Source organism: Dipodomys spectabilis, unplaced genomic scaffold (genome assembly GCF_019054845.1).
Source record: "Dipodomys spectabilis isolate Male_0828 unplaced genomic scaffold, ASM1905484v1 ptg000140l, whole genome shotgun sequence".
Taxonomy (NCBI): Eukaryota; Metazoa; Chordata; class Mammalia; order Rodentia; family Heteromyidae; genus Dipodomys; species Dipodomys spectabilis.
In genome coordinates this window covers 35626430-35641850 of record NW_024870817.1, presented here as the reverse complement: position 1 = coordinate 35641850, position 15421 = coordinate 35626430, and the positions used below count along the sequence as shown (strand labels likewise).

The window sequence follows — 15421 nt, the reverse complement described above, 5'->3', positions numbered from 1 at the left end:
TCTTTGTGCCAGACTGGCCCTCCCCTCTACCTCTCCTTCCTATCCCTTTCTTTCCTCCCACCCCCACCCCCACCCCACCACCCCTTTCTAGGCAACCATGAGGTGAATAAGCTTCCTCCACCACACATTCCCTCACCATAATATAACACTTTGTCCTGGGCCCAGAGAAAACAGGGCCAACAAAATAAACCCTTTCTCCTATTGAGTTGGCTATCTCAAGTATTTTGTCATAGCAATAGAAAGCTGACTAAACTATACGGATTGATAAATATTTTACAGCTGGACAGAGAGAACATGTTGTATAATCCTTACTGAAAGGGCACTTGGGACTCACATTAATTTATTCAACAGATACTCAGCAAGTACTCATGAAGTGTCAAGTATTACTGCACTGGACACCCAGGATACAGTGATGAAAATTAGAAGCAAGAGGAAACAGAGCAAATACTTGGAAAGTGGAAAACAGGGTTGATAGGAGCTAAAAAAAAATAGGATACTGTGTGTTTTGATCACCTCTTCTTCACTGTTAACATTAGGATAGTGAGAATGAATACCTGAAGTCAAGATAGCCAGCAATGGACAAATGAGTCACAGATAGTCACAGCCCCACAGAGGACAGTGCTCTCCACATGGGCTACATTAAAGTGAGGCTCAGGAACAGTGTGAACAAGCAAGGACTGTGGACGGCAGATTTTTATGAAAATAGGAGAGTAAGATGCCCCTAGCTCCCGTGTAACTGGCTTTTGGGAATAATTCCATAGATAGACAGGGAATTAAATTCCCTATTCAAGGAAAAGTAAACATTGTAGCCTAGTCCCAGTGAGAAGAAAAGTTGTCTTTCACAGGACAATAACTGGGAGAACTTACGGTTGTGCCATTTGAATCTCTCTTGGTTTTACCAAAAGTCAAAGCACCCCATGTCATTGGACCTTAATCTCAAACCTTCCCTCACAAGGTAGCATAGAATGGATTAAAATCCACCCCTAGGATTTTCTAGGAGGCATTCAGAATGCCTTAGTTAGTGGTGCCCTGCCCAGAAAACCTTTTTCTGACTTACTCCCCCTACCCACTATAAATCAAATAGTTCCATTATTCAGAGTACTAATGGTCACCTGCTGTGTCCCATATCCAACGTGAGTAACCTGCTGCTCAAAGGCTCCTTTTCAAGATGCCACACCTGCTTTCCAAGCTTAGGCAGCACAGGGCAGCAAGGACAAGGTGCTTCTCTGATAAGCATACTCAACCCAGGGTTCATGAAGCTAGAGTCACATCAGTTCACTATCACAGAGCAGCAGTTGTAGATGTGCAGAGAACTTGTTCCCCCTTGAGAGAACAGATAGCTTAGGATGAACAGACATCTACCGACAGGGCTGCTGTGCCTGGCAAAGCAGGCCCAGAAGCAGCAGAAAGCAGGAAGTGGAAAGCAACCAAAAGGGTGAGCAGATGTTGATCAGAGTTGGGCTCACCCTGTCACACAAACAAACAAGATGTCAAATTCCTACCCAGAACACAATCTTATCATCAGTGAGTGCAATGGAGGAGGAGGGGCAGGAACTGATCAGAGAAGTTAAGTCTCTTGTAAGGAGGGCAAACCCTTTGCTTCTCCACAGCAGGATATTGGAAGGCCCAGGGAAAGCTGGCTCTTGAGAGTCATAAAGTGGAGTCACAGAGTGCTTTTTTTTTTTATGGGATTTTATAAAGAAAGAAACCTTGAAGTTCAAGAGTCTGGCAATCGAAATGCTCGCCGAAAGAAAAGGTCAGCTTCCAAATAGAACAGTGCTAGCTTGTCTCTTTCTAATTTGCTTACTTTTTCCCCTCAGCATCCTTTTTCTCAGACAGCTTCCACAGATTGGTGCTGTCTTACCCCTGGGCACCTTTTGCCAGGCAGGAAGTTCAGGACCCATCTTGGAGAGCCAGAAGAATCGGCCACCCCAGACTTCTGATTCTTGAGCTCTGATGAGATTTACATGTGGAGTCCATATACATATACATTTCTGCAACTCTATGTGGAATTATATTCTAACCCAATACATTTAAAGGGTCTACTACTAAGAGAGTGTGCGATCTGAAAGCCACACTGATGCTCTGTCTTCCTAGGGCTACCAGTGAAATGGAAAATAAAAATCATGGACTCATGTTAATACTTAGGCAAAAAGCGTAACAGAACAAAAATTCATATGCCAACCATTTTCACTGAAAGTTAAGCGCAAGGATTCTATTAAAATCTATGGGCACCATCCAAACCCCATGTCATTTCTTTCCTGAGTGTTCAGGGACTATTTCACTCATTGTGTTTCTTCTTTCATGAGGAATAGCTTGTCAAATGACAGTGGAAGATACTAAAGCAAGGGACAGAATATAGCACTATGCCCCAAAATGATGACAGATAGATAGATACACAGAGATAGATAGATAGATAGATAGATAGACAGACAGACAGACAGACAGACAGACAGACAGACAGACAGACAGACAGATAGATAGATAGATAGATAGATATGGACTTGAAAATACATATATTCATTTATATATGTTGATTATAATTATATTGGAAAGGAGACTGGAAAAAGATAGTACATGAGCAAAGACATAAAGGGAAGAGAGGAAATATTTGTCAGATCTGCTCAAGTTGCACAAGTAGTTGTAGTTGGGGTATAATAGCTTCATGTATGTACACATACATTGCTTCATGTGTGCATACGCATATTTTTCTATACTTTTGAATTTTATTAATGGTATATAAGCATACACATAAAATATGAATATATTCATGATATTTTAAAGTGCAGATTTGTATAAGATAGAGCACTTCAAAACAATATGGCAGCATATAACCTACTTATGATAGAAGAGAAAAAGCCTGACATTGAAGCAGACATACCTAGCTTTGTCTCATGCTGTGCATCCTTGTACAAAACATCCACCCCATGGATCTCGGTGGTGTCCTCTCCTGTAAAAATGAGAACACCACCACCTGCTCCACAGCAGTTTTCTAGGATTGTTATAACATCTGTAGAAATGGTCCTTCCCCAGGACCAGTGCTTGGAAATACTCAGAAATGCTCCTTGCCTTACCTTTCTCACTTGTCTTCTTAGTGCAGGAATCCAGTCTTCTGTTTTCATTCAAGACTCTCTGCAAAGAATAGATTGTGGAGAGCGTCACAACTTGCACAAAATTATCAGACAGCTGTTTCTACACCTATGTTTGAGGTCTTACTGTACCAAAAAGAACATTCCCTTTATCTTCAAGATCTGCTGTCTGAGGCAAGAATTTATGAGGGCCCTGCAGAACTCTGATGAGATTAGCGCATACCTCATTTACTCTCTATCAAAGGCTGGCTCCAGTGTATGTCTTGCTTTTCCTGGTGAGTTTTCTTAACTTCTAATTTAAGGGAACGAAGGAAGGAAGGAAGGAAGGAAGGAAGGAAGGAAGGAAGGAAGGAAGGAAGGAAGGAAGGAAGGAAGGAAGGAAGGAAGGAAGGAAGGAAGGAGGGAGGGAGGGAGGGAGGGAGGGAGGGAGGGAGGGAGGGAGGGACGGAGGGAGGGACGGAGGGAGGGAGGGACGGAGGGAGGGAGGGAAGGAGGCAAGGGAAATGAAGGCTTTTATAGCCCTCAAACTTTACTGGCTATGCAGATGACAGGTGGTAAACTACCACAGCACCTAGCTCTTGTTCAACAGACAGAGGAGAAGCCTCTTTCCCTGCTGTCATCACCACAATTTGAAGCCATATAAGGCAAACTACCAGATTAACAGGAGAAAACACACATTCTCAAACAGATAAAGTCTTCATCACCTCTGCATATAATGAAATCAGAAAGCATGAGAGAAAATGCTTGAGAAAATAATAGGTACAAAGATGCTGAGACACACATTGGTTTGCTTGTAGGAGCCACCAATAACTAAAACCATTTTTCTGGATCTCTCCAATTATATATATATAGCTATAGTTATAGAATTATGTAAATATATATATATATTTACATAATATATATATACATAATATATATATATATATATATATATATGCTCTTTATGGAAAAGCAGAGCTCTACAGCCACTCGAGAATGAAACCGCACTCTGGGTGAGGTTCTTCTGCATAGTCAAAGGGAGTCCTTTCTTGGTATGTCAGGGACCTGAAGGGCCTAGAAATATGCAGTGAGCACAAGAACATGACTTGATGATAGAGGTACTAGTTTCAGGGCATCCTGTGATCTAGCCCTGCCTCAGCTCCTAAGCTACTGTGGGACAGCAGGGGTATATCCTAGGTTCTTCATCATCTTCTTTGAAGTGTGATGTTACACTAATAAAAGTCTTCTTGAGGAATAATACCCTTGCATATAATCCTAAAATTATATGGCAAATTTGGTGACTCCGAGCAGATGTTCATTTTTCTGAGTAAAGTTTGAAATCATTCACTGGTCAGATCTTCAAAGAGCCCATAACCCAAATATAAATTAAAAATATCTAAACTGAGTAACTTATAAGTTTTCTTCTTGATCTCAAGTGTTAGATCAAAGTTTTTTTTTAATCATGTAAACAGTAAATATTCCCTGAGTCTATAGACTCTGTTAATCTATTTTATTTTGGATATACTAATATATCCAAATATATATCCTAATATATCCTGGGGGCAAAAAAAAAACATATAAAAATCTCACCAGGAAAATTCATCTGGGAGTCTAATTCGGTGAAGATATTTTATACACTTACAGTAAAGGAAAAAGCAGTCAAAACTTTCCACTTACCATTGAGGTCTACATAAAGCTCCAAAACAGTAATACTTGACTTCAACTTAAAATATCACCTCATTCTAAAATATTTACGACAAAATTTTTATTATTGAAATATGTTTTATTATTGAAATATGTTCTTCCCAAAAAGTTCAACTTGCCAAGGCAGAATTTAGTTGCCATTCTTGTTAAAGTCTTCTTTTTTTTTTTTTTTTAAACTGACTACAGGGTATTGAAGGCAATGTAAGATGTAGATACAGACTAATTGACAGGGAAACTACGATTTCAGTTTTGGAATAAGATCACCCTCCCTGATATGATGCATTCATCTAACAAGCATTTATTCGCATCTCTGTTCATGGGCTCTGCAGGCGCTGGTCCTAGGTCTTCTTAGAATAACTGAAATCAAGTTCATAGAATCATATGATTCAATTCTTTCCCTGGACTAGGAATTTAAGGGATAAAAGGCTAGCCAGTTTCTTCCAAGCTGTAATCATCTTCTCATTCTGTCCTTCACAGTCCCATAGTCTGAGAGAAACACAATCCACCTTAAATTTCGATATAATAGTTCCAGAAGCCAGAGAAAATATGAAAGTGCTCGAAAAGCCAATATTTTCTAAAAGGAGCAAACATGGTTTCTGCATAAGACCATGGGACATGTGATGGGACAGCTTTATGTGACATTTCACATGGAGCACATCATTCACACTGCCTCACAGTGAGCTATGGGCTGAAGTAGGCCACACTCACTAAATAAGGTAAAAAATGTGCAACCTCTGCTCCAAAGGAGCAGAAAATAATATAAAAAAAAGAATGACATATTAAATTCAGAATGACAAGTAACCAGGTGCTCATGGCTTATGCTTGAATTCCTAGCTACTCAATAGGCTGAGATTCAAAGGATGGCAGTCTGAAGTGAGCTTCAAAGAAAAATTCATAAAATTCCATCTCCCAAATAACAAGCAAAAAGCAGAAGTGGAAGTATGGTTTGAGCGGTAGAGCACCTTCCAAGCAAGCAAGTGGTATGTGATTTGCTAGAGTTCAAACCCTCGGACTGCCCAAATCAAAAGGAGAATGACAAGGCACTTACAGATTGTGTTCTTTGCCTCACTTGCAGAAGAAAATGAAATCTGAGCTGAACCATGAAAACTAGATAACTTAGATAAGGTGAGCCTGAGAGATAGCAGCCTAGGGAGACAGACCTCACGGTGTTCAGCGGGCCAGGCTCCTTTTACCGGAAAAGCATTGACATGAATTCTCATTGGAATGTAGTCTAGAGAGGGACCATCAGCCATCCACATAGAAGTCAGCATCAAAACTAAGCATCCTCCAAAGAGGATGTTTCATATCGCAGAAATCAGGAGTAGATTAACTCAGATTGCCTCTGAGATACAAAATTCTAGAGAAATACCCACAAGGACCCTGGAGATTCTGGGGTAGAGTATTTGTCAGCAACGCATACACTTACTCACTCACTGTTTATTTATTAAAACGTTGTTACAATAATTCCCTGTAGGAAATGAATTGCAAACCTTGAAAGTTGTCTTTTCCCTCAAAGTTTGTCAATACAACTCTCCGGAAGAAGGGACTGTGTAAATGTACAGATGATTGCACAAGTTCATTCCTCACCAGAGGAGCATGTCTGCTCACAATCTGAAGGTGTTTTGTTCTTCTCTCACCTACTACTGATAAATTGTGTGCTGGGCAGTCACCACACCTAAACTAGGAACTTAGGGAGGGAAAAGTGTGAGAACGCAGGACCAGCAATTATGTCATTTAAGCCAGACTCCTTTGTTGGTTCTAGAAGAAAATGGAACTTAGGAAGAAGTATTGCTACAAGTATATCAAGTTTTCAAGTATTAAGTAGCATTGTTTAAAAGTTCTTTTTGTGTTTCTGTTTTTCTCCTTTGTTTTCTCCTTCTCTGTTCGTGATCTCTGTACCTTTGGTCTTGTATGCAAGTTTACCTGTTTGGGAGAGGACCAGGGGGAGCACAGAAATGGTGGGACAAAAGGTGAACAAATACAGCAGTGACCCTCACTAGACATTATGTTGAAAATGAACTACACAACTTGCAGGGAAGGGGAGTTAAGAAGGAAAACTGGGAGAAAAATGAGGGAAGAAATGACGCTGTTCAAAAGGAAGTGTGCTCATTACCTGACTTAGGTAAATGTAACCCCTCTGTACTTCTCCTTTACAATAAAAAAAGAAAGTTTATATAATGAGTCCTTGGAAGAAAAAAATATGCCATCCAACTTAGTTAGAATATCCTTTCTCTACTTGTTTTTAATGTACTTTTTCTAGATGGCCTGCTCTAAGGAGTCGAGGGCCTTAACAGAGAAGCTAGAGTCTATAACGTGATTTGTGTATTTTTTTTTCTTTTTTTCTTTTTTATTGTGAACATACTGTACAGAGGGGTTACAATTACCTGGGCAAGATAATGAGTACATTTCTTATCAAGCATTGTAGCCTCCTCCTTTGTTTTGATTTGTGTATTTCTAATAGTTCTTTTTCTCTTGCTGATTCACCATGGCAGACTCCTTTTTTCATATGACTAGGGATATTGTTTATCAATATTTATAGGCTAAAGATAGTAATAGAGACACGGATGCCTCACTTGATGAGAAGGACATGGTGAACAAGCTAATCCCTCTCCTGAAGGAGCTGTTGAGGAAGACAGACAAGTAAAGAGGGAGTTGAAGTTTAGTGGGATAATTGTAACCCTGGGGATATTGAGAAGGGACAAATCTCAGCCATGGGAGAGAGGTATCATCTGTCTGAGACAGTATCCTGACATGTAGAAGAGTAAGGATTAGGTATGTGGGAGAATGGAAAGGCCCTGTAAGAAGAGACAGTGACTTTTCAATGAGCTGGAACCTACAAGGAAAATGATGCAAATAAAAAGCCATATCAAGTTCAGAGTGGAGAGAGGCTCTTAGAAAATGGAGCATGTATGAGATTTATAATGATTTTCAAGTCCCATGAAGAAGTTTCAACTTAATTCTGACAGTAATTAGGAGTCTCTGAAGAGTTTCAAAGATGACAAGGGTCATGAATAAACAGTCCATTTAAGATGGTCAGACTAAAGGCAAAGATAAGTTAGCAAAGCAGTAGCTTCAACTAGAAATGATAGGGACCAGCACCAGAGCAGTAGAGGAACAGTAGGGGATAGTGGGTGAATTCAAGAGGGGAGACCATCACAATAAGTTCCATTTGGGAATAGGAAAGGTAAGAAAGAGTCAAAGATAACTTCAAAGCCATTTTTACTGTTATAGAAAATGCAGGATGAAAAGCATGATGGGAGATAAAAGCTGTGTTTTGAACATATTAAGGTTGAGGCAACTTTAATGAATCTAAGGGAAGATGTTCACTAGATGGCTGGCCATTAGAAAGGTCTGGCTTGGCCATAAAGATATCGTGCATGGTTGTTTATTGATAACATTGCGGGGGAAAAGTGAAGAGGTCCAGTTAGAATATATGAAATAAGAAGCCATGTTGGGAACTTTTGGATTTCAGAGCTTTATCTGCAGAAAATGGTGAACAGTGCATGTCACCATCTCCAACTACACTGGAATGAGTCATTCATGTCATCAACTAATTTTGAGCTTGGAATGCAGATTAAAATCTTTGTAAAAAAAAAAAAAGGGTGGGGGGAAAGGCAAATATGGATGTAAAGGGGGAAGAATATGAAGAGAGGAAGCAGATGTTCAACATTCATTCTGGAAAAAAGGGATCATGACTGGAATTCTTGAGCAACCAAGTAGCAACTTAGGATCAGTAGCCATTACTTTGAAGAGAATAAACAGTGTGTGCTTTTCAATAATACCACAACTTCAAGTGCAGAACACTTAATATGAAAACTCCTTCAAGTTTCATGGGTTATTGGCAGTCTCCCAGAGAGCTATAGAGACTGTAGTTCTCAACCTTGGCTGCATTCCACATGGGAAGTTTTTGAAAATGCAAATGTCCAGATGTCTCATGGACCCTCGTTATGAAAACTGAGATCCACTACCAGCCCCATTAGCATCTGTGGGAATTTGTTAATAATCTCAGTCCCTATACCAGACCAGAAATCAAACTCTGTGCTTTTACAAGATTCCCCAGATGATTTCTCTGCCCATTAAAAATTGGGTCACATTGCCCCAGAATCACTGAAAGGATCTGATTAAAAAACAGATTGCCAGGACAGGGGTGGGGCTTGTCAATTTGCATTTCTAACAAGTTTCCAAGTGCTGCTGCTGTTGCTGAAGATCTAAGACTACATTTTGAGAATTTCTGTGGTGAGCCAATTAAGTTAGAATCTCTCTGAACAGGACTGAGGCACCAGTTTATTATAAAAACTTCCTAAGTGATTCCAATTTGCAGCCATAGTTGAGTACCACTAGTAAAGATATTTTTATGCCCCTTGATTACATAAATAAGAAAATGAACATGATAAGTAATTTAGCTAGCCTCTAAACACAGGCTTAAATTCATGACTAAACTGTTTCTTGAACATAAAATGAGTTTTGATTAATCTAAAGGGGAAAATACTGTTTCATCCTTAGTGAGTCAGTTCTAGGAAAATGGTTGCGGTTAAAAATTGGATCATTATAAGTAACCATTGTTTTCATCATCACAGCACCAATGACTCAATTTATGAACTTCATTTTCTATGACTTATTTGGGTATTGGTCTAATAAAACATTTAACAAAACAGTGATGTTTAAACGGTTCTTCCATCAGCCTGAGAAAGCAATTCTTTTTTTCTTCTTTCTGTTCACTCTGTGTTTATGTTCACCTTTACCCCCTCAGTTTCTTAGGTGACAGTTTAGGTTGTCCGCCTTTTATGCTTAAATTTTCTTTCAGGAGTGATATTGAAAACCATGCATGTATTCATAAATGACATATTGAATTATAACCTCTTTGTATAACTAAAATAATAAAATATAATTTTAAAATTCCCTTTTCAATACTGCTTCAATTGTATCCTACTAATTTTATAATGTGTTTTTCATTTATTTAATTTCATTTCATTTTTATTTACTGTGAGATTTTTTTCTTCTCTTTGACCTGGATTATTTATAGGTATGATATATAGTTTCCAAGTATTTGGAATTTTTTTTCCTGTTCTCTCTCTCATCAATTACAGTTTGAGTTTATGGTGTTTTGACAACACACAAATACTTCATATAATTTCAGCTACTTTTACGTTAGTTGAGGACTTTTGCATGGCCTGGGATATGGCCTATTTTGATATTAATTCTGTAGACACTATAAAAGAATGCATACTGTACTATTTGGAGGAAGAATTTTCTCAAAGTACCAGCTACCTCTACTAGGCTGATGATGTCGAGTTCTTCTATGGTCTTGATGACTTAGTGTCTGGTTCTTCAGTTGTTGGAAAGGGTGTTAAAATCTTCGACTGAATCTGTGGAACTGTGTGTTTCTCCTTTCTGTTCTGCCTGGTTTTGCTTCTGTGCTGTCACTTTTGCTTTCTGCTACACACACATTTAGGGTTGTTATGTCATTTTGGTGCAGTGGCCGTCTCACCAAGATACCAGGTTCTTTGTTATGGTCCATTTTCTTCATTCTGAAGCTTACCCTAGTTGATATCATAAAAGCCTCTCCTGTTTTCCTTCAAGTGTACATGATATATTTTTCAAAATAATTTTTTATTTTTAGCATATTTATATCTTACCTTATACAAAGTTTCTCACAAATTGCATATACTTACATCATATATTTTTATTTCACAATACTAATCTCTAACTGTGGACAATTACCTTTTTGTTTGTACAAGTATTCTTATTTTCACTGTATCAATTTAAAATATGGGAAATGAGGCTTTGAAATGTATATACACAGCATAATTTCCAATGAAGAAAAGGAGCAAGATTTTTCTCTGAAAGCCAATAAAGGCTAAGGTTGCATTCTTTGCCACTTCTCTGCAGGCTAGCACTAGAAATGCTAGGAAGAGCAACTGGATAAGAAGACATAAGAAGCAACCAAAGGAAAAGCAAACTACCTCTACTTGAAGATGACATCATGTTCTATGTAGAAAAACCTTAAAGATTCCATCATTAAGTTGAAAATTAACGAATATATTTGGTAAAGTTGTGTAGATATAGAAAGGTCATGTTAGCCGGGTGCTAGTGGCTCACACCTGTAATCCTAGCTACTCAAGTGCTGAGACTTAAGGATCATGGTTCAAAGGCAGCATGGGCAGGAAAGTCTGTGGGACCCTTATCTTCAATTAACCACCAGAAAACCAGAAGTGGCGCTGTGGCTCAAGTAGTAGAGCTCTCACCTTGAGCTGAAGAGCTCAGGGACAACGTCCAGGCCCAGAGTTCAAGCCCCATGACAGACTGAAAAAGAAAAAAAGAAAGAAAGAAAAGTCATGTTAGGGCTGATGATGTACAAGGACCTCGGTTGCATGCTCAACATCACAACAAAACAAAGAGAAAATTACTTTTCATTTCCTTTTTAATACATTACTGCAGTTTAACTCAGGGACCTGTAATGGCTAGTGTTCAGCCACTGGAAGCATATCCTCAATCCTTTTTGCTTTGCTTATTTTTCAAATAGGGTCTTATGTTTTGTCCAGGCCTGATTTTGAACCATGACCTTTCTCTCTGTGCACTCCACATAGCTTGTTTTTTGAGATAAGGTCTCACTAACCTCTTGCTCAGGCTTGCCTGGAACTACATTATTAGTTGATAGCATTATTAGTCACAATAGCCAAGGTGTTAAGTATCCATTGATGAATTTAAAAATTGCAATAGATTGGATGTAGGTCAGTACTTGATTAACATATGAGGGACTGGATTCATTCCCAGTACCAAAAAGAAAGAAGAAATGAGGGGAGGAGGAAGAAAGAGAAAGCAAGTGGGAGAGAGAGTATAGGTCAGGTGTACTCATGAAATAAACTCTTCAAAAAGAAGATACTAATCTATGACGCCACACCAGGGATGAACATACACAGCATGGCTAAGGGAAATAAGACTGACGCAGAGAGAAAAATACTCTACAATCTCACATAAAGAATCTCAACAAACAAACATAAAACAAAAATAAAAGTTAAAATAGTAGAATGGTAGTTACCTGGGCAGGTGGAGTATGGGGAGTGGAAAGTGGTAGTTCAAGTAGTATAAATTATAGTTATGCAGACTGAAGAAGTCTGGAGTTGGTGAAGTGCCTTGCTACCACTGGACAATGGTAAGAGGGCGGACTACCTCCTAGATATATGCAGACATCAACCCAATGGAGACCAGGCAGGTAAGGGGTCCAAATTTTCTATGAGGTTTCACTGGAACAAAGAAGATAGGGACCTCTGTGGTGATAAAAGTTCTGGTCCCCAACTTGTGCTTTAATGATACTAGCTCAGTGGGCTATTAGACTACCTCATTAGAACCCCATAAAGATAAAAATCTTGACTCTCTACCTGGCCTTTACTGGAATAGGTATCAGTCACTCACAGTTATTTCTCTGATGTTAAGCAAGAGTATAATTCTTGAAGTCTAAAAGTTTTATCTCTTGCTCCGTTGTCAAGTTCCTAGTTCTCTAGCTATAGGGAGCTTGCTTTGGTTGAACTTTTTTTGCCTGTTATTATTGGTGTTTCTGGTTTTTTCTTTATTTCTTTGGTGTGAGGTCCAGTTACAGTGGACAAAAAGAAAACCCAAGGAACTTCTGCCATGTTGTTCTTGAGGTTTCAAGAATCCAGTCTACTTTCTTCATTCCATCTTTCAGAGCACTCTTGGTGTACATCTTCTTTGTACACAGACTGCCCAGCATCTTTAGCTGTATTTAGTAGGGTATATAGATAAAAGCATGAATGTTTCATCTTCCTAGGGTCTCAACTCCTAATACATAAGTAAACTAGAAAATATGAAACAAAGTTATCCATCAATGAATGGAAATTATCTGAATGTAGTGACTACTATTTTGAATGTGACTTGAATATTTCATTTATTAGAAACTTAGCTACTGAAGTAATATGTAAATGATTTGGAGGTCGAGCCTTTGAGAAGTAACTAAAACAAGCTGAGCCCATGGCATAGGGATTCCCTTGACTATGTGACTAGCTTTACAATATAAGAAAGAATGCAGAATGCAAGGCAAGCTTGTAGAGCCACGCATTGCCATCTGCCCAGCCATGGCCCAGCAGGAAGGCCCTGGCCAGATGCCGGGCAGATGTTTACATTTTGCTCCTGCATTTTCTAGCTTTCAGAACCATGAGAAAGCTAAACCTCTTTTCTCTAAAATTACCCAGTTTGTGGCATTTAGATATAATGATAGAAAAGTGAAGACTCTGGATTACCTGTAAAAAAACAAGAGGGCGAGAAATTTGCAAACACAAGTACAAGTCAAACGTCTGGAAGTAATCTGCATTAGAGTGAGCTCACTGCATTAAATGTCAGAGATGGCTGGAACCCTCAGCACCAGTGTCAGAAAACAGGAAGGATGAGAACTGTAGGTCTCAGGGGAATACTTAACCCTCAACAGGAAACAGCCCTGCTGGGAAACTAAACATGTTAATAAATATAAGTAATTTTAACCGGTGCCTGGCTCTCATTAAGGGCTCTCTATATGGTAATTGTTGATCTTATTAACGAATGTTGGTTTATAATTGAAAATAAGAGTATTGGGGGACAGTCAAAACCTACTTCGTGTTCTTAGACTACAGATCTCTGAGGACTAAACTTATGACACACGCTGCATTGAGTGAGAACATTCTAACTAGTTCAGGCACCTCTGAAGTTTACAGGCAGCCGTGGTAGCCTAATTTAGAAAGAAGATTTATGCATACTAGATGGGAGGAACCAGAATCTCACTCTATTACTTCAGCAGCAGAGTTTCATCTGTCTACAGCATATTCATCCTCTTTCTCCAGACAAACCACAAAGAGTTTCAGAATTTGCCAGGTGGCAGTGGCTTATGTCTGTAATCCTAGCTATGCAGGAGGCTGAGATCTGAGGATCACCGTTCAAAGCCAGCCCAGGCAGGAAAGTCCATGAGACTCTTATCTTCAATAAACCACTAGAAAATGGGAAGTGGTGCTGTGGCTCAAGTGGTAGAGCACTGGCCTTGAGCTGAAGAGCTGAGGGCCAGTACCCAGGCCCAGAGTTCAAGACCCACATCTGACCAAAAAAAAAAAAAAAAGGGAGAGAATTATAAAGTCCCTATGTGGACTTCTTGTACTCCCTACTAAAGCCTGCTCTTCCTCTAAGCTTCCCTATTAAAGTGATACACATTATGGTCAAGGAAAAGAAGACAGAAGTTGCAATTGTCCTAAAACATCATTAAATGTATGAATTTGATACCCCAAATCTTTCACCCTGTTCCTCCTGTCTCTCCTACCACTGTCATTTCACTATGTGTGTCTAAGTCTGTCCAGCCACAACTTTGTCTCCTTTCCCTTCTTCAGGCTCAGGACTGCAGTTGGAACAAAGTATTGAAGTAGTCAGTTTTCTAATACCTCAAAGTCTCCCCTAGCTATGCCTTTGTGCATATAGTTCTCACTATCTGGAAAGCTTTCTCCATTTCTTTGTAGCCCCCCCCCCAAAGTAAAACAACTACTATTAGTTTCTGAAAACCAAATTTGCTCTTCAAGTCCACTAAGGATGCCAATTCAAAAATCATTGTCTCTGTCTGCACCTACTAAGTTGTATAGTCCTCAAGGACAGGGTCATATATCTACTCATCTACTTATCTCTTTTTTGGGGGGGGTCCGGTTGTGGGGCCTGAACTCTGAGCCTGAGTGCTGTCCCTCAGCTCTTCAGCTCAAGGTTAGCATTCTACCATTTGAGCCACAGCACCACTTCCAGCTTTTTTTTCTGCTTATGTGGTGCTGAGGAATTGAACCCAGGGCCTTAAGCATGCAAAGCAAGTGCTCTACCACTGAGCCACCTTCCCAGCCCCTCCCCCCCCCACTCATCTCTTTAGTCTTAGAAATGCTGAAAAGTAGACTATGGACCCTAAGAAACTTGGATTCTTAATTTTGCTTTTTCAATTCCTAATGGCATGGCCATGGGTAATTTATTTTAGATCTTCTCAATTTCTCCATTTCCCTCTCTTCCTCCTCCCTTTCACCTAGGCTAGAGTTTTATAAATACTGTTGATTATCTAGAATAACTCACTTTTATTTTTATTAATTTCTCTATGGTTCTTTCTTTTATACTTTGTCATACTTTGACCTTCACTTATTTTCTTCTGCTTATTTTGGGTTTCACTTGCTCTTCCTTTCTAGTTCCTTACAACAGAAATTGAGGGTGATTTGAGCCATGTCTTCTTGAATATAGGCAGTGCTAAAAAATTTTCCCCTAAATATTAATTTGTTGCATCCAACAAAATTTGCTATGATATATATATATATATATATATATATATATATATATATTCATATTCTCCTTTGGTTGAAAATACTTGCTAATTTCCCTTCTGACTTGTCTTTTAAACAAGTCTGTTAGTTTTCCATATATAATTTACCAAACTATGTGACTTAAAACAATAAGGATTTCATTCTTGGTTCTGAAGTCCACAGCCAGGGTGTTGCAGGGTTATATTTTTTCTGAAGGCTTTAGAGACCATTCTCTTTCTGCCCTCTTCCAGCTGCCAGTGGCTCCAGATGTTCTTAAGTCTAGAAACCTCCATTGTGTGGCCATTCCCACATGGTCTTCTAATCCACATCTGTGTCTTCTCTTCTTTTTTCTTT

General features: G+C 39.1%; 1 protein-coding gene across 2 annotated transcripts in view; it reads right to left on the bottom strand.

The window, feature by feature from the left end:
- Positions 1-15421, bottom strand: part of Pde4d (phosphodiesterase 4D) — a 1402687-nt gene that overhangs the window by 1159547 nt on the left and 227719 nt on the right. Inside the window, exons 1-2 of one of the 2 annotated variants that reach the window (XM_042690977.1) lie at positions 11018-11047; positions 3075-3132 (exon numbers count right to left, since the gene is read on the bottom strand). The gene's annotated coding sequence lies outside the window, so the exon portion shown is untranslated. Of the gene's footprint in view, positions 1-3074; positions 3133-11017; positions 11048-15421 lie in introns of those variants that run through there. The other variant, XM_042690975.1, reaches the window with a different exon arrangement.